The sequence below is a fragment of the Dendrobates tinctorius genome, unplaced genomic scaffold (assembly GCF_039654945.1).
Source record: "Dendrobates tinctorius isolate UK_male_01 unplaced genomic scaffold, ASM3965494v1 ptg000245l, whole genome shotgun sequence".
NCBI lineage: Eukaryota > Metazoa > Chordata > Amphibia > Anura > Dendrobatidae > Dendrobates > Dendrobates tinctorius.
In genome coordinates, this window is record NW_027361912.1 from 9,352,818 (window position 1) to 9,372,704 (window position 19,887).

At 44.8% G+C, this 19,887-nt stretch overlaps 41 non-coding genes and 2 pseudogenes across 41 annotated transcripts; all 43 read right to left on the minus strand.

The window, feature by feature from the left end:
* Nucleotides 1-182: 182 nt before the first annotated feature.
* Nucleotides 183-323, minus strand: LOC141061066 (U4 spliceosomal RNA). Its single transcript, XR_012222963.1, has one exon. It is a non-coding gene; the product is annotated as a U4 spliceosomal RNA (small nuclear RNA).
* Nucleotides 324-606: 283 nt separating this feature from the next.
* LOC141062735 (U4 spliceosomal RNA) lies at nt 607-749 on the minus strand. Its single transcript, XR_012224474.1, has one exon. It is a non-coding gene; the product is annotated as a U4 spliceosomal RNA (small nuclear RNA).
* Nucleotides 750-1,032: 283 nt separating this feature from the next.
* On the minus strand, nt 1,033-1,173 carry LOC141061792 (U4 spliceosomal RNA). The gene has a single exon (XR_012223620.1). It is a non-coding gene; the product is annotated as a U4 spliceosomal RNA (small nuclear RNA).
* Nucleotides 1,174-1,454: 281 nt separating this feature from the next.
* LOC141061083 (U4 spliceosomal RNA) lies at nt 1,455-1,595 on the minus strand. Its single transcript, XR_012222978.1, has one exon. It is a non-coding gene; the product is annotated as a U4 spliceosomal RNA (small nuclear RNA).
* Nucleotides 1,596-1,880: 285 nt separating this feature from the next.
* Nucleotides 1,881-2,021, minus strand: LOC141061019 (U4 spliceosomal RNA). Its single transcript, XR_012222920.1, has one exon. It is a non-coding gene; the product is annotated as a U4 spliceosomal RNA (small nuclear RNA).
* Nucleotides 2,022-2,306: 285 nt separating this feature from the next.
* On the minus strand, nt 2,307-2,446 carry LOC141062349 (U4 spliceosomal RNA). The gene has a single exon (XR_012224125.1). It is a non-coding gene; the product is annotated as a U4 spliceosomal RNA (small nuclear RNA).
* Nucleotides 2,447-2,729: 283 nt separating this feature from the next.
* Nucleotides 2,730-2,870, minus strand: LOC141062204 (U4 spliceosomal RNA). Its single transcript, XR_012223994.1, has one exon. It is a non-coding gene; the product is annotated as a U4 spliceosomal RNA (small nuclear RNA).
* A 283-nt stretch (nt 2,871-3,153) lies between these two features.
* Nucleotides 3,154-3,295, minus strand: LOC141062659 (U4 spliceosomal RNA). The gene has a single exon (XR_012224405.1). It is a non-coding gene; the product is annotated as a U4 spliceosomal RNA (small nuclear RNA).
* Nucleotides 3,296-3,577: 282 nt separating this feature from the next.
* Nucleotides 3,578-3,719, minus strand: LOC141062679 (U4 spliceosomal RNA). The gene has a single exon (XR_012224423.1). It is a non-coding gene; the product is annotated as a U4 spliceosomal RNA (small nuclear RNA).
* Nucleotides 3,720-4,000: 281 nt separating this feature from the next.
* LOC141062598 (U4 spliceosomal RNA) lies at nt 4,001-4,141 on the minus strand. The gene has a single exon (XR_012224350.1). It is a non-coding gene; the product is annotated as a U4 spliceosomal RNA (small nuclear RNA).
* A 285-nt stretch (nt 4,142-4,426) lies between these two features.
* On the minus strand, nt 4,427-4,567 carry LOC141062680 (U4 spliceosomal RNA). Its single transcript, XR_012224424.1, has one exon. It is a non-coding gene; the product is annotated as a U4 spliceosomal RNA (small nuclear RNA).
* A 283-nt stretch (nt 4,568-4,850) lies between these two features.
* On the minus strand, nt 4,851-4,991 carry LOC141061731 (U4 spliceosomal RNA). The gene has a single exon (XR_012223565.1). It is a non-coding gene; the product is annotated as a U4 spliceosomal RNA (small nuclear RNA).
* Nucleotides 4,992-5,276: 285 nt separating this feature from the next.
* LOC141061378 (U4 spliceosomal RNA) lies at nt 5,277-5,417 on the minus strand. The gene has a single exon (XR_012223245.1). It is a non-coding gene; the product is annotated as a U4 spliceosomal RNA (small nuclear RNA).
* Nucleotides 5,418-5,700: 283 nt separating this feature from the next.
* LOC141061150 (U4 spliceosomal RNA) lies at nt 5,701-5,841 on the minus strand. Its single transcript, XR_012223039.1, has one exon. It is a non-coding gene; the product is annotated as a U4 spliceosomal RNA (small nuclear RNA).
* Nucleotides 5,842-6,126: 285 nt separating this feature from the next.
* Nucleotides 6,127-6,267, minus strand: LOC141061307 (U4 spliceosomal RNA). Its single transcript, XR_012223180.1, has one exon. It is a non-coding gene; the product is annotated as a U4 spliceosomal RNA (small nuclear RNA).
* A 283-nt stretch (nt 6,268-6,550) lies between these two features.
* LOC141062446 (U4 spliceosomal RNA) lies at nt 6,551-6,691 on the minus strand. Its single transcript, XR_012224213.1, has one exon. It is a non-coding gene; the product is annotated as a U4 spliceosomal RNA (small nuclear RNA).
* A 272-nt stretch (nt 6,692-6,963) lies between these two features.
* Nucleotides 6,964-7,105, minus strand: LOC141062523 (U4 spliceosomal RNA). Its single transcript, XR_012224282.1, has one exon. It is a non-coding gene; the product is annotated as a U4 spliceosomal RNA (small nuclear RNA).
* A 283-nt stretch (nt 7,106-7,388) lies between these two features.
* LOC141062282 (U4 spliceosomal RNA) lies at nt 7,389-7,528 on the minus strand. Its single transcript, XR_012224065.1, has one exon. It is a non-coding gene; the product is annotated as a U4 spliceosomal RNA (small nuclear RNA).
* A 281-nt stretch (nt 7,529-7,809) lies between these two features.
* LOC141062106 (U4 spliceosomal RNA) lies at nt 7,810-7,950 on the minus strand. The gene has a single exon (XR_012223905.1). It is a non-coding gene; the product is annotated as a U4 spliceosomal RNA (small nuclear RNA).
* Nucleotides 7,951-8,233: 283 nt separating this feature from the next.
* Nucleotides 8,234-8,374, minus strand: LOC141062230 (U4 spliceosomal RNA). Its single transcript, XR_012224017.1, has one exon. It is a non-coding gene; the product is annotated as a U4 spliceosomal RNA (small nuclear RNA).
* Nucleotides 8,375-8,657: 283 nt separating this feature from the next.
* LOC141062713 (U4 spliceosomal RNA) lies at nt 8,658-8,798 on the minus strand. Its single transcript, XR_012224454.1, has one exon. It is a non-coding gene; the product is annotated as a U4 spliceosomal RNA (small nuclear RNA).
* A 285-nt stretch (nt 8,799-9,083) lies between these two features.
* On the minus strand, nt 9,084-9,224 carry LOC141062714 (U4 spliceosomal RNA). Its single transcript, XR_012224455.1, has one exon. It is a non-coding gene; the product is annotated as a U4 spliceosomal RNA (small nuclear RNA).
* A 283-nt stretch (nt 9,225-9,507) lies between these two features.
* On the minus strand, nt 9,508-9,648 carry LOC141062043 (U4 spliceosomal RNA). The gene has a single exon (XR_012223847.1). It is a non-coding gene; the product is annotated as a U4 spliceosomal RNA (small nuclear RNA).
* A 281-nt stretch (nt 9,649-9,929) lies between these two features.
* On the minus strand, nt 9,930-10,070 carry LOC141061443 (U4 spliceosomal RNA). The gene has a single exon (XR_012223304.1). It is a non-coding gene; the product is annotated as a U4 spliceosomal RNA (small nuclear RNA).
* A 281-nt stretch (nt 10,071-10,351) lies between these two features.
* LOC141060883 (U4 spliceosomal RNA) lies at nt 10,352-10,492 on the minus strand. The gene has a single exon (XR_012222796.1). It is a non-coding gene; the product is annotated as a U4 spliceosomal RNA (small nuclear RNA).
* A 282-nt stretch (nt 10,493-10,774) lies between these two features.
* On the minus strand, nt 10,775-10,915 carry LOC141060984 (U4 spliceosomal RNA). Its single transcript, XR_012222888.1, has one exon. It is a non-coding gene; the product is annotated as a U4 spliceosomal RNA (small nuclear RNA).
* A 283-nt stretch (nt 10,916-11,198) lies between these two features.
* Nucleotides 11,199-11,339, minus strand: LOC141061159 (U4 spliceosomal RNA). Its single transcript, XR_012223047.1, has one exon. It is a non-coding gene; the product is annotated as a U4 spliceosomal RNA (small nuclear RNA).
* A 282-nt stretch (nt 11,340-11,621) lies between these two features.
* On the minus strand, nt 11,622-11,762 carry LOC141062047 (U4 spliceosomal RNA). Its single transcript, XR_012223851.1, has one exon. It is a non-coding gene; the product is annotated as a U4 spliceosomal RNA (small nuclear RNA).
* Nucleotides 11,763-12,047: 285 nt separating this feature from the next.
* Nucleotides 12,048-12,188, minus strand: LOC141063063 (U4 spliceosomal RNA). The gene has a single exon (XR_012224749.1). It is a non-coding gene; the product is annotated as a U4 spliceosomal RNA (small nuclear RNA).
* Nucleotides 12,189-12,471: 283 nt separating this feature from the next.
* Nucleotides 12,472-12,611, minus strand: LOC141062575 (U4 spliceosomal RNA). Its single transcript, XR_012224329.1, has one exon. It is a non-coding gene; the product is annotated as a U4 spliceosomal RNA (small nuclear RNA).
* Nucleotides 12,612-12,891: 280 nt separating this feature from the next.
* On the minus strand, nt 12,892-13,023 carry LOC141062770 (U4 spliceosomal RNA; annotated as a pseudogene).
* Nucleotides 13,024-14,064: 1,041 nt separating this feature from the next.
* On the minus strand, nt 14,065-14,194 carry LOC141062747 (U4 spliceosomal RNA; annotated as a pseudogene).
* A 283-nt stretch (nt 14,195-14,477) lies between these two features.
* LOC141061140 (U4 spliceosomal RNA) lies at nt 14,478-14,618 on the minus strand. The gene has a single exon (XR_012223030.1). It is a non-coding gene; the product is annotated as a U4 spliceosomal RNA (small nuclear RNA).
* Nucleotides 14,619-14,901: 283 nt separating this feature from the next.
* On the minus strand, nt 14,902-15,042 carry LOC141062302 (U4 spliceosomal RNA). Its single transcript, XR_012224082.1, has one exon. It is a non-coding gene; the product is annotated as a U4 spliceosomal RNA (small nuclear RNA).
* A 690-nt stretch (nt 15,043-15,732) lies between these two features.
* LOC141062389 (U4 spliceosomal RNA) lies at nt 15,733-15,873 on the minus strand. Its single transcript, XR_012224161.1, has one exon. It is a non-coding gene; the product is annotated as a U4 spliceosomal RNA (small nuclear RNA).
* Nucleotides 15,874-16,155: 282 nt separating this feature from the next.
* Nucleotides 16,156-16,296, minus strand: LOC141062720 (U4 spliceosomal RNA). Its single transcript, XR_012224460.1, has one exon. It is a non-coding gene; the product is annotated as a U4 spliceosomal RNA (small nuclear RNA).
* Nucleotides 16,297-16,581: 285 nt separating this feature from the next.
* On the minus strand, nt 16,582-16,722 carry LOC141061457 (U4 spliceosomal RNA). The gene has a single exon (XR_012223316.1). It is a non-coding gene; the product is annotated as a U4 spliceosomal RNA (small nuclear RNA).
* A 677-nt stretch (nt 16,723-17,399) lies between these two features.
* Nucleotides 17,400-17,540, minus strand: LOC141061081 (U4 spliceosomal RNA). The gene has a single exon (XR_012222976.1). It is a non-coding gene; the product is annotated as a U4 spliceosomal RNA (small nuclear RNA).
* Nucleotides 17,541-17,825: 285 nt separating this feature from the next.
* Nucleotides 17,826-17,966, minus strand: LOC141060877 (U4 spliceosomal RNA). The gene has a single exon (XR_012222791.1). It is a non-coding gene; the product is annotated as a U4 spliceosomal RNA (small nuclear RNA).
* A 283-nt stretch (nt 17,967-18,249) lies between these two features.
* LOC141061939 (U4 spliceosomal RNA) lies at nt 18,250-18,390 on the minus strand. The gene has a single exon (XR_012223753.1). It is a non-coding gene; the product is annotated as a U4 spliceosomal RNA (small nuclear RNA).
* A 281-nt stretch (nt 18,391-18,671) lies between these two features.
* On the minus strand, nt 18,672-18,812 carry LOC141061822 (U4 spliceosomal RNA). Its single transcript, XR_012223647.1, has one exon. It is a non-coding gene; the product is annotated as a U4 spliceosomal RNA (small nuclear RNA).
* A 282-nt stretch (nt 18,813-19,094) lies between these two features.
* LOC141062642 (U4 spliceosomal RNA) lies at nt 19,095-19,236 on the minus strand. The gene has a single exon (XR_012224389.1). It is a non-coding gene; the product is annotated as a U4 spliceosomal RNA (small nuclear RNA).
* Nucleotides 19,237-19,517: 281 nt separating this feature from the next.
* Nucleotides 19,518-19,658, minus strand: LOC141061444 (U4 spliceosomal RNA). Its single transcript, XR_012223305.1, has one exon. It is a non-coding gene; the product is annotated as a U4 spliceosomal RNA (small nuclear RNA).
* Between the last annotated feature and the right edge of the window lie 229 nt (nt 19,659-19,887).

Genomic DNA, 19,887 nt, shown 5'->3' on the forward strand with positions numbered 1-19,887 from the left:
GCATCCTGGGCTTCCACATTCTGAGGGCTCAGGAAAGATGTAATTTTTGGCAATTACAGGCAGATTGCCTCACTCTCGCCTTCTGCTCCAAGAAACAAACATCAATCCATTGCTGTGAGAAGCAAGGCTTTTCTTCCACACTGGGAGGACCTAAGACTGTCATTTGCATACCATAGATTAAGTCTCCTGAGAGACCAACAAAAATTACCAAAGCTGACTATATTTTAAGTCATCATGGCGGGGTATTGGGAAAAGTTTTCAATTAGCAATAATCACGCCTCGGTTAAACCTCATGGGCTACGATATTGTCACTGCACAAAGTTGAAAAAACTGTTGTGACCAATGCCTTCCGGCTTCCAAATCAGAGCTTGTTTAAGCTACGGTGAGTTACAAATTCTCAATAGCCCTTCCACACTGCTTCCAGGCATCCTGAGCTTCCACATTCTAAAGGCTCAGTTAAGATGAAATTTTTGGCCATTACAGGCAGATTGCCTCACTCTCTCCTTCTGCTCCAAGAAACAAACATCAATCCATTGCTGTGAGAAGCAAGGCTTTTCTTCCACACTGGGAGGACCTAAGACTGTCATTTGAATACCATAGATTAAGTCTCCTGAGAGACCAACAAAAACTGAAAAAAAGCTGACTGTATTTCAAGTCATCATGGCGGGGTATTGGGAAAAGTTTTCAATTAACAATAATCACGCCTCTGTTAAACCTCATAGGCTACGATTTTGCCACTGCGCAAAGTTGAAAGAACTGTTGTGACCAATGCCTTCCTGCTTCCAAAGCAGAGCTTGTTTAAGCTACGGTGAGTTACAAATTCTCACTAGCCCTCCCACACTGCTTCCAGGCATCCTGGGCTTCCACATTCTGAGGGCTCAGGAAAGATGTAATTTTTGGCAATTACAGGCAGATTGCCTCACTCTCGCCTTCTGCTCCAAGAAACAAACATCAATCCATTGCTGTGAGAAGCAAGGCTTTTCTTCCACACTGGGAGAAGCTAAGACTGTCATTTGCATTCCATGAATTAAGTCTCCTGAGAGACCATCAAAAATTGCCAAAGCTGACTGTATTCCAAGTCATTATGGCGGGGTATTGGGAAAAGTTTTCAATTAGCAATAATCACGCCTTGGATAAACCTCATGGGCAACAATATTGCCACAGCGCAAAGATGAAAGAACAGAAGTGACCAAGGGCTTCCCGCTTCCAGGGCAGAACATTTTAAGCCATGGTGAGTTACAAATCACCACTAGCCCTCCACGCTGCTTCCAGGCATCCTTGGCTTACACATTCTAAGGGTTCAGTTAAGATGTAATTTTTGGCAATTACAGGCAGATTGCCTCACTCTCGCTTTCTGCTCCAAGAAACAAACATCAATCCATTGCTGTGAGAAGCAAGGTTTTTCTTCCACACTGGGAGGACCTAAGACTGTCATTTACATACCATAGATTAAGTCTCCTGAGAGACCAACAAAAATTGCCAAAGCTGACTGTATTTCAAGTCATCATGGCGGGGTATTGGGAAAAGTTTTCAATTAGCAATAATAACGCCTCGGTTAAACCTCATAGGCTACGATATTGCCACTGCGCAAAGTTGAAAGAACTGTTGTGACCAATGCCTTCCTGCTTCCAAAGCAGAGCTTGTTTAAGCTATGGTGAGTTACAAATTCTCACTAGCCCTCCCACACTGCTTCCAGGCATTCTGAGCTTCCACATTCTAAGGGCTCAGTTAAGATGAAATTTTTGGCAATTACAGGCAGATTGCCTCACTCTCTCCTTCTGCTCCAGGCAACAAACATCAATCCATTGTTGTGAGAAGCAAGGCTTTTCTTCCACGCTGGGAGGAGCTAAGACTCTGTTATTTGCATACAATGGATTAAGTCTCCTGAGAGACCAACAAAAATTGCCAAAGCTGACTGTATTTCAAGTCATCATGGCTGGGTATTGGGAAAAGTTTTCAATTAGCAATAATCACGCCTCGGTTAAACCTCATAGGCTACGATATTGCCACTGCGCTAAGTTGAAAGAATTGTTGTGACCAATGCCTTCCTGCATCCAAAGCAGAGCTTGTTTAAGCTATGGTGAGTTACAAATTCTCACTAGCCCTCCCACACTGCTTCCAGGCATTCTGAGCTCCCACATTCTAAGGGCTCAGTTAAGATGAAATTTTTGGCAATTACAGGCAGATTGCCTCACTCTCTCCTTCTGCTCCGGGCAACAAACATCAATCCATTGCTGTGAGAAACAAGGCTATTCTTCCATGCTGGAAGGAGCTAAGACTCTGTTATTTGCATACCATAGATTAAGTCTCCTGAGAGACCAACAAAAATTGCCAAAGCTGACTGTATTTCAAGTCATCATGGCGGGGTATTGGAAAAAGTGTCAATTAGCAATAATCACGCCTTGGTTAAACCTCATGGGCTACGATATTGCCACTGCGCAAAGTTGAAAGAACTGTTGTGACCAATGCCTTCCTGCTTTCAAAGCAGAGCTTGTTTAAGCTACGGTGAGTTACAAATTCTCACTAGCCCTCCCACACTGCTTCCAGGCATCCTGGGCTTCCACATTCTGAGGGCTCAGGAAAGATGTAATTTTTGGCAATTACAGGCAGATTGCCTCACTCTCGCCTTCTGCTCCAAGAAACAAACATCAATCCATTGCTGTGAGAAGCAAGGCTTTTCTTCCACACTGGGAGAAGCTAAGACTGTCATTTGCATACCATAGATTAAGTCTCCTGAGAGCCCAACAAAAATTGCCAAAGCTGACTGTATTTCAAGTCATCATGGCGGGGTATTGGGAAAAGTATTCAATTAGCAATAATCACGCCTCGGTTAAACCTCATGGGCTACAATATTGCCACAGTGCAAAGTTGAAAGAACTGTTGTGACCAATGCCTTCCCGCTTCCAAAGCAGAGCTTGTTTAAGCTATGGTGAGTTACAAATTCTCACTAGCCCTCCCACACTGCTTCCAGGCATTCTGAGCTTCCACATTCTAAGGGCTCAGTTAAGATGAAATTTTTGGCAATTACAGGCAGATTGCCTCACTCTCGCCTTCTGCTCCAAGAAACAAACATCAATCCATTGCTGTGAGAAGCAAGGCTTTCATTCCACACTGGGAGAAGCTAAGACTGTCATTTGCATAGAATGGATTAAGTCTCCTGAGAAACCAACAAAAATTGCTAAAGCTGACTGTATTTCAAGTCATCCTGGCAGGGTACAGGGAAAAGTTTTCAATTACCAATAATCACGCCTCAGTTAAACCTCATTGGGCTACGATAATGCCACAGCGCAAAGATGAAGGAACAGAAGTGACAAAGGGCTTCCCGCTTCCAAGGCAGAACTTGTTTAAGCCATGGTGAGTTCCAAATCACCACTAGCCCTCCACGCTGCTTCCAGGCATCCTGGGTTTCGGCATTCTAAGGGCTCAGTTAAGATGTAATTTTCGGCAATTACAGGTAGATCGCCTCACTCTCTTCTTCTGCTCCAGGCAACAAACACCAACCCATTGCTTTGGGAAGCAAGGCTTCTCTTCCACACTGGGAGGAGCTAAGACAGTCATTTGCATACAATGGATTAAGTCTCCTGAGAGACCAAAAAAAATTGCAAAAGCTGACTGTATTTCAAGTCATCATGGCAGGGTACAGGGAAAAGTTTTCAATTACCAATAATCACGCCTCAGTTAAACCTCATTGGGCTACGATAATGCCACTGCGCAAAGATGAACCAACTGTGGTGATCAAGGGCTTTCCACTTCCAAGGCAGAACTTGTTTAAGCCAGGTTGAGTTCCAAATCACCACTAGCCCTCCCACGCTGCTTCCAGGCATCCTGGGCTTCCTCATGCTAAGGGCTCAGGAAAAACAATTTCTGGCAATTACAGGCAGATTGCCTCACTCTCTCCTTCTGCTCCAGGAAACAAACATCAATCCATTGCTGTGAGAAGCAAGGCTTTTCTTCTACACTGAGAGAACCTAAGACTGTCATTTTCATCCCACAGATTAAGTCTCCTGAGAGACCAACAAAAATTGCCAAAGCTAACTATATTTCAAGTCACCATGGCGAGGTAATGCGAAAAGTTTTCAATTAACAATAATCACAACTCGGTTAAACCTCATGGGCTACGATATTGTCACTGCGCAAAGTTGAAAGAACTGTTGTGACCAATGCCTTCCCTCTTCCAAAGCAGAGCTTGTTTAAGCTACGGTGAGTTACAAATTCTCACTAGCCCTCCCACACTGCTTCCAGGCATTCTGAGCTTCCACATTCTAAGGGCTCAGTTAAGATGAAATTTTTGGCAATTACAGGCAGATTGCCTCACTCTCTCCTTCTGCTCCAGGCAACAAACATCAATCCATTGCTGTGAGAAGCAAGGCTATTCTTCCACGCTGGGAGGAGCTAAGACTCTGTTATTTGCATAACATAGATTAAGTCTCCTGAGAGACTAACAAAAATTGCCAAAGCTGACTGTATTTCAAGTCATCATGGCGGGGTATTGGGAAAAGTTTTCAATTAGCAATAACCACGCCTCGGTTAAACCTCATGGGCTACGATATTGCCACTGCGCAAAGTTGAAAGAACTGTTGTGACCAATGCCTTCCTGCTTTCAAAGCAGAGCTTGTTTAAGCTACGTTGAATTACAAATTCTCACTAGCCCTCCCACACTGCTTCCAGGCATCCTGGGCTTCCACATTGTGAGGGCTCAGGAAAGATGTAATTTTTGGCAATTACAGGCAGATTGCCTCACTCTCGCCTTCTGCTCCAAGAAACAAACATCAATCCATTGCTGTGAGAAGCAAGGCTTTTCTTCCACACTGGGAGGACCTAAGACTGTCATTTGCATACAATAGATTAAGTCTCCTGAGAGACAAACAAAAATTGCCAAAGCTGGCTGTATTTCAAGTCATCATGGCGGGGTATTGGGAAAAGTTTTCAATTAGCAATAACCACACCTCGGTTAAACCTCATGGGCTATGATATTGTCACTGCACAAAGTTGAAAGAACTGTTGTGACCAATGCCTTCCCGCTTGCAAATCAGAGCTTGTTTAAGCTACGGTGAGTTACAAATTCTCAATAGCCCATCCACACTGCTTCCAGGCATCCTGAGCTTCCACATTCTAAGGGCTCAGTTAAGATGAAATTTTTGGCCATTACAGGCAGATTGCCTCACTCTCTCCTTCTGCTCCAAGAAACAAACATCAATCCATTGCTGTGAGAAGCAAGGCTTTTCTTCCACACTGGGAGGAGCTAAGACTCTGTTATTTGCATACAATGGATTAAGTCTCCTGAGAGACCAACAAAAATTGCCAAAGCTGACTGTATTTCAAGTCATCATGGCGGGGTATTGGGAAAAGTTTTCAATTAGCAATAATCACGCCTCGGTTAAACCTCATAGGCTACGATATTGCCACTGCGCAAAGTTGAAAGAACTGTTGTGACCAATGCCTTCCTGCTTCCAAAGCAGAGCTTGTTTAAGCTATGGTGAGTTACAAATTCTCACTAGCCCTCCCACACTGCTTCCAGGCATTCTGAGCTTCCACATTCTAAAGGCTCAGTTAAGATGAAATTTTTGGCCATTACAGGCAGATTGCCTCACTCTCTCCTTCTGCTCCAAAAAACAAACATCAATCCATTGCTGTGAGAAGCAAGGCTTTTCTTTCACACTGGGAGGACCTAAGACTGTCATTTGCGTACCATAGATTAAGTCTCCTGAGAGACCAACAAAAATTGCCAAAGCTGACTGTATTTCAAGTCATCATGGCGGGGTATTGGGAAAAGTTTTCAATTAGCAATAATCACTCCTCGGTTAAACCTCATAGGCTACGATATTGCCACTGCGCAAAGTTGAAAGAACTGTTGTGACCAATGCCTTCCTGCTTCCAAAGCAGAGCTTGTTTAAGCTATGGTGAGTTACAAATTCTCACTAGCCCTCCCACACTGCTTCCAGGCATTCTGAGCTTCCACATTCTAAGGGCTCAGTTAAGATGAAATTTTTGGCAATTACAGGCAGATTGCCTCACTCTCTACTTCTGCTCCAGGCAACAAACATCAATACATTGCTGTGAGAAGCAAGGCTATTCTTCCACGCTGGGAAAAGCTAAGACTCTGTTATTTGCATACCATAGATTAAGTCTCCTGAGAGACCAACAAAAATTGCCAAAGCTGACTGTATTTCAAGTCATCATGGCGGGGTATTGGGAAAAGTTTTCAATTAGTAATAATCACGCCTCGGTTAAACCTCATGGGCTACGATATTGCCACTGCGTAAAGTTGAAAGAACTGTTGTGACCAATGCCTTCCTGCTTCCAAAGCAGAGCTTGTTTAAGCTACGGTGAGTTACAAATTCTCACTAGCCCACCCACACTGCTTCCAGGCATCCTGGGCTTCCACATTCTGAGGGCTCAGGAAAGATGTAATTTTTGGCAATTACAGGCAGATTGCCTCACACTCGCCTTCTGCTCCAAGAAACAAACATCAATCCATTGCTGTGAGAAGCAAGGCTTTTCTTCCACACTGGGAGGACCTAAGACTGTCATTTACATACCATAGATTAAGTCTCCTGAGAGACCAACAAAAATTGCCAAAGCTGACTGTATTTCAAGTCATCATGGCGGGGTATTGGGAAAAGTTTTCAATTAGCAATAATCACGCCTCGGTTAAACCTCATAGGCTACGATATTACCACTGCGCAAAGTTGAAAGAACTGTTGTGACCAATGCCTTCCTGCTTCCAAAGCAGAGCTTGTTTAAGCTATGGTGAGTTACAAATTCTTACTAGCCCTCCCACACTGCTTCCAGGCATTCTGAGCTTCCACATTCTAAGGGCTCAGTTAAGATGAAATTTTTGGCAATTACCTCACTCTTTCCTTCTGGTCCAGGCAACAAACATCAATCCATTGCTGTGAGAAGCAAGGCTTCTCTTCCACACTGGGAGGAGCTAAGACAGTCATTTGCATACAATGGATTAAGTCTCCTGAGAGACCAAAAAAAATTGCAAAAGCTGACTGTATTTCAAGTCATCATGGCGGGGTATTGGGAAAAGTTTTCAATTACCAATAATCACGCCTCAGTTAAACCTCATTGGGCTACGATAATGCCACTGCGCAAAGATGAACCAACTGTGGTGATCAAGGGCTTCCCACTTCCAAGGCAGAACTTGTTTAAGCCATGTTGAGTTCCAAATCACCACTAGCCCTCCCACGCTGCTTCCAGGCATCCTGGGCTTCCTCATGCTAAGGGCTCAGGAAAAACAATTTTTGGCAATTACAGGCAGATTGCCTCACTCTCTCCTTCTGCTGCAGGAAACAAACATCAATCCACTGCTGTGAGAAGCAAAGCTTTTCTTCCACGCTGGCAGGAGCTAAGACTCTGTTATTTGCATACCATGGATTAAGTCTCCTGAGAGACCAACAAAAATTGCCAAAGCTGACTGTATTCCAAGTCATTATGGCGGGGTATTGGGAAAATTTTCAATTAGCAATAATCACACCTTGGTTAAACCTCATGGGCAACGATATTGCCACAGCGCAAAGATGAAAGAACAGAAGTGACCAAGGGCTTCCCGCTTCAAAGGCAGAACATTTTAAGCCATGGTGAGTTCCAAATCACCACTAGCCCTTCACGCTGCTTCCAGGCATCCTTGGCTTCCACATTCTAAGGGCTCAGTTAAGAAGTAATTTTTGGCAATTACAGGCAGATTGCCTCACTTTCGCCTTCTGCTCCAAGAAACAAACATCAATCCATTGCTGTGAGAAGCAAGGCTTTCATTCCACACTGGGAGAAGCTAAGACTTTCATTTCCATACCATGGATTAAATCTCCTGAGAGACCAACAAAATTTGCCAAAGCTGACTGTATTTCAAACCAACATGGCAGGGTATTGGAAAAAGTATTCAATTAGCAATAATCACGCCTCGGTTAAACCTCATGGGCTACGATATTGCCACTGCGCAAAGTTGAAAGATCTGTTGTGACCAAGGCCTTCCCGCTTCAAAAGCAGAGCTTGTTTAAGCTATGGTGAGTTCCAAATCCTCACTAGCCCTCCCACACTGCTTCCAGGCATCCTGGGCTTCCACATTCTGAGGGCTCAGGAAAGATGTAATTTTTGGCAATTACAGGCAGATTGCCTCACTCTCGCCTTCTGCTCCAAGAAACAAACATCAATCCATAGCTGTGAGAAGCAAGGCTTTTCTTCCATGCTGGCAGGAGCTAAGACTGTCATTTGCATACCATGGATTAAGTCTCCTGAGAGACCAACAAAAATTGCCAAAGCTGACTGTATTCCAAGTCATTATGGCGGGGTATTGGGAAAAGTTTTCAATTAGCAATAATCACGCCTTGTTTAAACCTCATGGGCAACGATATTGCCACAGCGCAAAGATGAAAGAACAGAAGTGACCAAGGGCTTCCCGCTTCCAAGGCAGAACATTTTAAGCTATGGTGAGTTCCAAATCACCACTAGCCCTCCAAGCTGCTTCCAGGCATCCTGGGCTTCCACATTCTAAGGGCTCAGTTAAGATGTAATTTTTGGCAATTACAGGCAGATTGCCTCACTCTCTCCTTCTGCTCCAGGCAACAAACATCAATCCATTGCTGTGAGAAGTTAGGCTTTTCTTACACGCTGGGTGGAGCTACGACTCTGTTATTTGCATACAATGGATTAAGTCTCCTGAGAGACCAACTAAAAATGTCAAAGCTGACTGTATTTCAAGTCATCATGGCGGGGTATTGGGAAACATTTTCAATTAGCAATAATCACACCTCGGTTAAACCTCCTGGACTACGATATTGCCAATGCGCAAAGTTGAAAGAACTGTTGTGACCAATGCCTTCCTGCTTTCAAAGCAGAGCTTGTTTAAGCTATGGTGAGTTACAAATTCTCACTAGCCCTCCCACACTGCTTCCAGGCATCCTGAGCTTCCACATTCTAAGGGCTCAGTTAAGATGAAATTTTTGGCAATTACAGGCAGATTGCCTCACTCTTTCCTTCTGCTCCAGGCAACAAACATCAATCCATTGCTGTGAGAAGTTAGGCTTTTCTTACACGCTGGGTGGAGCTACGACTCTGTTATTTGCATACAATGGATTAAGTCTCCTGAGAGACCAACTAAAAATGTCAAAGCTGACTGTATTTCAAGTCATCATGGCGGGGTATTGGGAAACATTTTCAATTAGCAATAATCACACCTCGGTTAAACCTCCTGGACTACGATATTGCCAATGCGCAAAGTTGAAAGAACTGTTGTGACCAATGCCTTCCTGCTTTCAAAGCAGAGCTTGTTTAAGCTACGGTGAGTTACAAATTCTCACTAGCCCTCCCACACTGCTTCCAGTCTTCCTGGGCTTCCACATTCTGAGGGCTCAGGAAAGATGTCATTTTTGGCAATTACAGGCAGATTGCCTCACTCTCGCCATCTGCTCAAAGAAACAAACATCAATCCATTGCTGTGAGAAGCAAGGCTTTTCTTCCACACTGGGAGAAGCTAAGACTGTCATTTGCATACCATGGATTAAGTCTCCTGAGAGACCAACAAAAATTGCCAAAGCTGACTGTATTTCAAGTCATCATGGCGGGGTATTGGGAAAAGTTTTCAATTAGCAATAATCACGTCTTGGTTAAACCTCATGGGCTCCGATATTGCCACTGCGCAAAGTTGAAAGAACTGTTGTGACCAAGGCCTTCCCACTTCCAAGGCAGAACTTGTTTAAGCCATGTTGAGTTCCAAATCACCTCTAGCCCTCCCACGCTGCTTCCAGGCATCCTGGGCTTCCTCATGCTAAGGGCTCAGGAAAAACAATTTTTGGCAATTACAGGCAGATTGCCTCACTCTCTCCTTCTGCTCCAGGAAACAAACATCAATCCACTGCTGTGAGAAGCAAGGCTTTTCTTCCATGCTGGCAGGAGCTAAGACTGTCATTTGCATACCATGGATTAAGTCTCCTGAGAGACCAACAAAAATTGCCAAAGCTGACTGTATTCCAAGTCATTATGGCGGGGTATTGGGAAAAGTTTTCAATTAGCAATAATCACGCCTTGGTTAAACCTCATGGGCAACGATATTGCCACAGCGCAAAGATGAAAGAACAGAAGTGACCAAGGGCTTCCCGCTTCCAAGGCAGAACATTTTAAGCCATGGTGAGTTCCAAATAACCACTAGCCCTCCACGCTGCTTCCAGGCATCCTTGGCTTCCACATTCTAAGGATTCAGTTAAAATGTAATTTTTGGCAATTACAGGCAGATTGCCTCACTCTCGCCTTCAGCTCCAAGAAACAAACATCAATCCATTGCTGTGAGAAGCAAGGCTTTTCTTCCACACTGCGAGGACCTAAGACTGTCATTTGCATACCATAGAATAAGTCTCCTGAGAAACCAACAAAAATTGCCAAAGCTGACTGTATTTCAAGTCATCATGGCGGGGTATTGGGAAAAGTTTTCAATCAGCAATAATCATGCCTCGGTTAAACCTCATGGGCTACGATATTGCCTCAGCGCAAAGATTAAGGAAAAGAAGTGACCAAGGGCTTCCTGCTTCCAAGGCAGAACTTGTTTAAGCCATGGTGAGTTCCAAATCACCACTAGCCCTCCACGCTGCTTCCAGGCATCCTGGGCTTCCACATTCTGCGGGATCAGGAAAGATGAAATTTTTAGCAATTACTGGCAGATTGCCTCACTCTCGCCTTCTGCTCCAAGAAACAAACATCAATCCATTGCTGCGAGAAGCAAGGCTTTTCTTTCACACTGGGAGGAGCTAATACTGTCATTTGCATACCATGGATTAAGTCTCCTGAGAGACCAAGAAAAATTGCCAAAGCTGACTGTATTTCAAGTCATCATGGCGGGCTATTGGGAAAAGTTTTCAATTAGCAATAATCACGCCTCGGTTAAACCTCATGGGCTACGATATTGCCACAGCGCAAAGATGAAAGAACAGAAGTGACCAAGGGCTTCCAGCTTCCAAGGCAGAACTTTTTAAGCCAAGGTGAGTTCCAAATCACCAATAGCCCTCCACGCTGCTTCCAGGCATCCTGGGCTTCCACATTCTAAGGGCTCAGTTAAGATGTAATTTTTGGCAATTACAGGCAGATTGCCTCACTCTCTCCTTCTGCTCCAGGAAACAAACATCAATCCATTGCTGTGAGAAGCAAAGCTTTTCTTCCATGCTGGGAGGAGCTAAGACTCTGTTATTTGCAAACAATGGATTAAGTCTCCTGAGAGACCAACAAAAATTGCCAAAGCTGACTGTATTTCAAGTCATCATGGCGGGGTATTGGGAAAAGTTTTCAATCAGCAATAATCATGCCTCGGTTAAACCCCATGGGCTACGATATTGCCACAGCGCAAAGATTAAGGAAAAGAAGTGACCAAGGCCTTCCTGCTTCCAAGGCAGAACTTGTTTAAGCCATGGTGAGTTCCAAATCACCACTAGCCCTCCACGCTGCTTCCAGGCATCCTGGGCTTCCACATTCTGCGGGATCAGGAAAGATGAAATTTTTAGCAATTACTGGCAGATAGCCTCACTCTCGCCTTCTGCTCCAAGAAACAAACATCAATCCACTGCTGTGAGAAGCAAGGCTTTTCTTCCACACTGGGAGGACCTAAGACTGTCATTTGCATACCACAGATTAATTCTCCTGAGAGACCAACAAAAATTGCCAAAGCTAACTATATTTCAAGTCATCATGGCGGGGTAATGCGAAAAGTTTTCAATTAACAATAATCACGCCTCGGTTAAACCTCATGGGCTACGATATTGTCACTGCACAAAGTTGAAAGAACTGTTGTGTCCAATGCCTTCCCTCTTCCAAAGCAGAGCTTGTTTAAGCTACGGTGAGTTACAAATTCTCACTAGCCCTCCCACATTGCTTCCAAGCATCCTGAGCTTCCACATTCTAAGGGCTCAGTTAAGATGAAATTTTAGGCAATTACAGGCAGATTGCCTCACTCTCTCCTTCTGCTTCAGGCAACAAACATCAATCCATTGCTGTGAGAAGCTAGGCTTTTCTTCCACGTTGGGAGGAGCCAAGACTCTGTTATTTGCATACAATGGATTAAGTCTCCTGAGAGACCAACAAAAATTGCCAAAGCTGACTGTATTTCAAGTCATCATGGCGGGGTATTGGGAAAAGTTTTCAATTAGCAATAATCATGCCTCGGTTAAACCTCATGGGCTAGGATATTGCCACTGCGCAAAGTTGAAAGAACTGTTGTGATCAATGCCTTCCTGCTTCCAAAGCAGAGCTTGTTTAAGCTACGGTGAGTTACAAATTCTCACTGGCCCTCCCACACTGCTTCCAGGCATCCTGGGCTTCCACATTCTGAGGGCTCAGGAAAGATGTAATTTTTGACAATTACAGGCAGATTGCCTCACTCTCGCCTTCTGCTCCAAGAAACAAACATCAATCCATTGCTGTGAGAAGCAAGGCTTTTCTTCCACACTGGGAGAAGCTAAGACTGTCATTTGCATACCATGAATTAAGTCTCCTGAGAGACCAACAAAAATTGCCAAAGCTGACTGTATTTCACGTCATCATGGCGGGGTATTGGGAAAAGTTTTCAATTAGCAATGATAAGCCTCGGTTAAACCTCATGCGCTACAATATTGCCACAGCGCAAAGATGAAGGAACAGAAGTGATCAAGGGCTTCCCGCTTCCAAGGCAGAACTTGTTTAAGCCATGGTGAGTTCCAAATCACCACTAGCCCTCCACGCTGCTTCCAGACATGCTGGGCTTCCACATGCTAAGGGATCAAGAAAAACAATTTTTGGCAATTACAGGCAGATTGCCTCACTCTCTCCTTCTGCTCCAGGAAACAAACATCAATCCACTGCTGTGAGAAGCAAGTCTTTTCTTCCACGCTGGCAGGAGCTAAGACTGTCATTTGCATACCATGGATTAAGTCTCCTGAGAGACCAACAAAAATTGCCAAAGCTGACTGTATTTCAAGTCATCTTGGCGGGGTATTGGGAAAAGTTTTCAATTAGCAATAATCACGCCTTGGATAGTGTTGAGCATTCCGATACCGCAAGTATCGGGTATCGGCCGATACTTGCTGTATCGGAATTCCGATACCGACTTCCGATATTTTTTCAATATCGGAATTCGGCATCGGAATCGGAAGTTCAAAGTTGATTGACAGACTGACGTCATCATGATGTGCGGTGTGTGCGCATCATGATGCGCCGTCATTTCGGGCCTTCCGGGGGTCTCTGCCGGCCTGCCGGGGGGCTGTGCCGGCCTGCCGGGGGGGCTGTGTGGACTGCCCGGGGTCTGTACCGGCCTGCCGGGGGGCTGTGCCGGCCTGCCGGTGGTCTGTGCACCCTGTGGGGGTCTGTGCCGGCCTGCCGGGGGGCTGTGCCGGCCTGCCGGGGGGCTGTGCAGGCTCCGGGGGGCTGTGCCGGCCTGCCGGTGGTCTGTGCAGGCTTCGGGGGTCTGTGCAGGCATCGTCCGATGGGACTACAAGTCCCATCTGGCGATGCCTGCTACCATGACAGTGATTGACACATTAGCCAATGATGGGACAGTAGTAGTCCCATCATCCGGCTAATGTGTTAAATGTTAAAAAAAAAAAAAAAATACTACATACATACTACATGCATGCTACATACATACTACATGCTACATACATACTACATACATGCTACATACATACTGCATGCTACATACATACTACATACATACTACATGCATGCTACATACATACTACATGCTACATACATACTACATATATACTACATACATACTACATACATACTACATGCTACATACTACATACATACTACATGCATGCTACATACATACTACATGCTACATACATACTACATATATACTACATGCATGCTACATACATACTGCATGCTACATACATACTACATATACACTACATGCATGCTACATACATACTACATGCTACATACATACCACATACATACTACATATATACTACATGCATGCTACATACATACTACATATATGTAGCATGCATGTAGTATATATGTAGTATGTATGTAGCATGCATGTAGTATATATGTAGTATGTATGTAGCATGCAGTATGTATGTAGCATGCATGTAGTATATATGTAGTATGTATGTAGCATGTAGTATGTATGTAGCATGCATGGGTATTGGAAAAAGTTTTCAATTAGCAATAATCACGCCTCGGTTAAACCTCATGGGCTACGATATTGTCACTGCACAAAGTTGAAAGAACTGTTGTGACCAATGCCTTCCTGCTTCCAAATCAGAGCTTGTTTAAGCTACGGTGAGTTACAAATTCTCACTAGCCCTTCCACACTGCTTCCAAGCATCCTGAGCTTACACATTCTAAGGACTCAGTTAAGATGAAATTTTTGGCCATTACAGGCAGATTGCCTCACTCTCTCCTTCTGCTCCAAGAAACAAACATCAATCCATTGCTGTGAGAAGCAAGGCTTTTCTTCCACACTGGGAGGACCTAAGACTGTCATTTGCATACCATAGATTAAGTCTCTTGAGAGATCAACAAAAATTGCCAAAGCTGACTGTATTTCAAGTCATCATGGCGGGGTATTGTGAAAAGTTTTCAATTAGCAATAATCACACCTCGGTTAAACCTCATGGGCTATGATATTGCCACTACGCAAAGTTGAAAGAACTGTTGTGACCAATGCCTTCCTGCTTCCAAAGCAGAGCTTGTTTAAGCTACGGTGAGTTACAAATTCTCACTAGCCCTCCCACAATGCTTCCAGGCATCCTGGGCTTCCACATTCTGAGGGCTCAGGAAAGATGTAATTTTTGGCAATTACAGGCAGATTGCCTCACTCTCGCCTTCTGCTCCAAGAAACAAACATCAATCCATTGCTGTGAGAAGCAAGGCTTTTCTTCCACACTGGGAGAAGCTAAGACTGTCATTTGCATTCCATGAATTAAGTCTCCTGAGAGACCAACAAAAATTGCCAAAGCTGACTGTATTCCAAGTCATTATGGCAGGGTATTGGGAAAAGTTTTCAATTAGCAATTATCACGCCTTGGATAAACCTCATGGGCAACAATATTGCCACAGCGCAAAGATGAAAGAACAGAAGTGACCAAGGGCTTCCCGCTTCCAGGGCAGAACATTTTAAGCCATGGTGAGTAACAAGTCACCACTAGCCCTCCACGCTGCTTCCAGGCGTCCTTGGCTTACACATTCTAAGGGTTCAGTTAAGATGTAATTTTTGGCAATTACAGGCAGATTGCCTCACTATCGCCTTCTGCTCCAAGAAACAAACATCAATCCATTGCTGTGAGAAGCAAGGCTTTTCTTCCACACTGGGAGGACCTAAAGGGGGTTTTACACTAAGCAATATCGCTAGCAATATCGCTAAAACGTCACTGGTTTTGTGACGTTATAGCGATATTGCTAGCGATATCGCTATGTGTGATACTTACCTCCGACCGGCTCCCCCGCTGCTCATCGCTGATCGCCCGAGAATGTCCGGCTCCATTTCTCGTCGGGCGCTTCCTGCTGTGCTTCCTGCTGTGACGTCCAGCGATGCGTGGAGGCGGGCGGGAGAACGCCAGGATCGCTGTGTGTGAAAGGTAAGTATCGTCCGCTGCGTCGCTGCTGCATCGCTGTGAGATTTTTCTGTATGAAAGCTCACTAGCGATCATTTAGCGATACACCAGCGATCCTGACCGAGTCGGATCGCTGGTTGAATCGCTGGTGCATCGCTAAATGTAAATGTGCCTTTAGACTGTCATTTACATACCATAGATTAAGTCTCCTGAGAGACCAAAAAAAATTGCCAAAGCTGACTGTATTCCAAGTCATTATGGCGGGGTATTGGGAAAAGTTTTCAATTAGCAATAATCATGCCTTGGATAAACCTCATGGGCAACAATATTGCCACAGCACAAAGAAGAAAGAACAGAAGTGACCAAGGGCTTCCTCCTTCCAAGGCAGAACTTGTTTAAGCCATGGTGAGTTCCAAATCACCACTAGCCCTCCACGCTGCTTCCAGACATCCTGGGCTTCGGCATTCTAAGGGCTCAGTTAAGATGTAATTTTTGACAATTACAGGTCGATCGCCTCACTCTTTTCTTCTGCTCCAGGCAACAAACACCAACCCATTGCTTTGGGAAGCAAGGCTTCTCTTCCACACTGGGAGGAGCTATGACAGTCATTTGCATACAATGGATTAAGTTTCCTGAGAGACAAAAAAAAATTGCAAAAGCTGACTGTATTTCAAGTCAACATGTCATGGTATTGGAAAAAGTATTCAATAAGCAATAATCACGCCTCGGTTAAACCTCATGGGCTACGATATTGCCACTGCGCACAGTTGAAAGAACTGTTGTGACCAAGGCCTTCCCGCTTCAAAAGCAGAGCTTGTTTAAGCTATGGTGAGTTCCAAATCCTCACTAGCCCTCCCACAGTGCTTCCAGGCATCCTGGGCTTCCACATTCTGAGGGCTCAGGAAAGATGTAATTTTTGGCAATTACAGGCAGATTGCCTCACTCTCGCCTTATGCTCCAAGAAACAAACATCAATCCATTGCTGTGAGAAGCAAGGCTATTCTTCCACGCTGGGAGGAGCTAAGACTCTGTTATTTGCATACCATAGATTAAGTTTCCTGAGAGACCAACAAAAATTGCCAAAGCTGACTGTATTTCAAGTCATCATGGCGGGGTATTGGGAAAAGTTTTCAATTAGCAATAATCACGCCTCGGTTAAACCTCATGGGCTACGATATTGCCACAGTGCAAAGATGAAAGAACAGAAGTGACCAAGGGCTTCCCGCTTCCAAGGCAGAACTTTTTAAGCCATGGTGAGTTCCAAATCACCACTAGCCCTCCACGCTGCTTCCAGGCATCCTGGGCTTCCACATTCTAAGGGCTCAGTTAAGATGTAATTTTTGGCAATTACAGGCAGATTGCCTCACTCTCGCCTTCTGCTCCAAGAAACAAACATCAATCCATTGCTGTGAGAAGCAAGGCTTTTCTTCCACACTGGGAGGACCTAAAGGGGGTTTTACACTAAGCAATATCGCTAAAACGTCACTGGTTTTGTGACGTTATAGCGATATTGCTAGCGATATCGCTATGTGTGATACTTACCTCCGACCGGCTCCCCCGCTGCTCATCGCTGATCGCGCGAGAATGTCCGGCTCCATTTCTCGTCGGGCGCTTCCTGCTGGGCTTCCTGCTGTGACGTCCAGCGATGCGTGGAGGCGGGCGGGAGAACGCCAGGATCGCTGTGTGTGAAAGGTAAGTATCGTCCGCTGCGTCGCTGCTGCATCGCTGTGAGATCTTTCTGTATGAAAGCTCACTAGCGATCATTTAGCGATGCACCAGCGATCCTGACCGAGTCGGATCGCTGGTTGAATCACTGGTGCATCGCTAAATGTAAATGTGCCTTCAGACTGCATTTACATACCATAGATTAAGTCTCCTGAGAAACCAACAAAAATTGCCAAAGCTGACTGTATTTCAAGTCATCATGGCGGGGTATTTGGAAAAGTTTTCAATTAGCAATAATCACGCCTCGGTTAAACCTCATAGGCTACGATATTGCCAATGCGCAAAGTTGAAAGAACTGTTGTGACCAATGCCTTCCTGCTTCCAAAGCAAAGCTTGTTTAAGCTATGGTGAGTTACAAATTCTCACTAGCCCTCCCACACTGCTTCCAGGCATTCTGAGCTTCCACATTCTAAGGGCTCAGTTAAGATGAAATTTTTGGCAATTACAGGGAGATTGCCTCACTCTCTCCTTCTGCTCCAGGCAACAAACATCAATCCATTGCTGTGAGAAGCAAGGCTTTTCTTCCACGCTGGGAGGAGCTAAGACTCTGTTATTTGCATACAATGGATTAAGTCTCCTGAGAGACCAACAAAAATTGCCAAAGCTGACTGTATTTCAAGTCATCATGGCGGGGTATTGGGAAAAGTTTTCAATTAGCAATAATCACGCCTCGGTTAAACCTCATGGGCTACGATATTGTCACTGCACAAAGTTGAAAGAACTGTTGTGACCAATGCCTTCCCGCTTCCAAATCAGAGCTTGTTTAAGCTACGGTGAGTTACAAATTCTCACTAGCCCTCCCACACTGCTTCCAGGCATCCTGGGCTTCCACATTCTGAGTGCTCAGGAAAGATGTAATTTTTGGCAATTACAGGCAGATTGCCTCACTCTCGCCTTCTGCTCCAAGAAACAAACATCAATCCACTGCTGTGAGAAGCAAGGCTTTTCTTCCACACTGGGAGAAGCTAAGACTGTCATTTGCATTCCATGAATTAAGTCTCCTGAGAGACCAACAAAAATTGCCAAAGCTGACTGTATTCCAAGTCATTATGGCGGGGTATTGGGAAAAGTTTTCAATTAGCAATAATCACGCCTTGGATAAACCTCATGGGCAACAATATTGCCACAGCGCAAAGATGAAAGAACAGAAGTGACCAAGGGCTTCCAGCTTCCAGGGCAGAAGATTTTAAGCCATGGTGAGTTACAAATCACCACTAGCCCTCCACGCTGCTTCCAGGCATCCTTGGCTTACACATTCTAAGGGTTCAGTTAAGATGTAATTTTTGGCAATTACAGGCAGATTGCCTCTCTCTCGCCTTCTGCTCCAAGAAACAAACATCAATCCATTGCTGTGAGAAGCAAGGCTTTTCTTCCACACTGGGAGAAGCTAAGACTGTCATATGCATTACATGAATTAAGTCTCCTGAGAGACCAACAAAAATTGCCAAAGCTGACTGTATTCCAAGTCATTATGGCGGGGTATTGGGAAAAGTTTTCAATTAGCAATAATCATGCCTTGGATAAACCTCATGGGCAACAATATTGCCACAGCACAAAGATGAAAGAACAGAAGTGACCAAAAGCTTCCTCCTTCCAAGGCAGAACTTGTTTAAGCCATGGTGAGTTCCAAATCACCACTAGCCCTCCACGCTGCTTCCAGACATCCTGGGCTTCGGCATTCTAAGGGCTCAGTTAAGATGTAATTTTTGGCAATTACAGGTCGATCGCCTCACTCTCTTCTTCTGCTCCAGGCAACAAACACCAACCCATTGCTTTGGGAAGCAAGGCTTCTCTTCCACACTGGGAGGAGCTATGACAGTCATTTGCATACAATGGATTAAGTTTCCAGAGAGACCAAAAAAAATTGCAAAAGCTGACTGTATTTCAAGTCATCATGGCGGGGTATTGGGAAAAGTTTTCAATTACCAATAATCACGCCTCAGTTAAACCTCATTGGGCTACGATAATGCCACTGCGCAAAGATGAACCAACTGTGGTGATCAAGGGCTTCCCACTTCCAAGGCAGAACTTGTTTAAGCCATGTTGAGTTCCAAATCACCACTAGCCCTCCCACGCTGCTTCCAGGCATCCTGGGCTTCCTCATGCTAAGGGCTCAGGAAAAACAATTTTTGGCAATTACAGGCAGATTGCCTCACTCTCTCCTTCTGCTCCAGGAAACAAACATCAATCCACTGCTGTGAGAAGCAAGGCTTTTCTTCCACGCTGGCAGGAGCTAAGACTGTCATTTGCATACCATGGATTAAGTCTCCTGAGAGACCAACAAAAATTGCCAAAGCTGACTGTATTCCAAGTCATTATGGCGGGGTATTGGGAAAAGTTTTCAATTAGCAATAATCACGCCTTGGTTAAACCTCATGGGCAACGATATTGCCACAGCGCAAAGATGAAAGAACAGAAGTGACCAAGGTCTAACCGCTTCCAAGGCAGAACATTTTAAGCCATGGTGAGTTCCAAATCACCACTAGCCCTCCACGCTGCTTCCAGGCATCCTTGGCTTCCACATTCTAAGGGCTCAGTTAAGAAGTAATTTTTGGCAATTACAGGCAGATTGCCTCACTTTCGCCTTCTGCTCCAAGAAACAAACATCAATCCATTGCTGTGAGAAGCAAGGCTT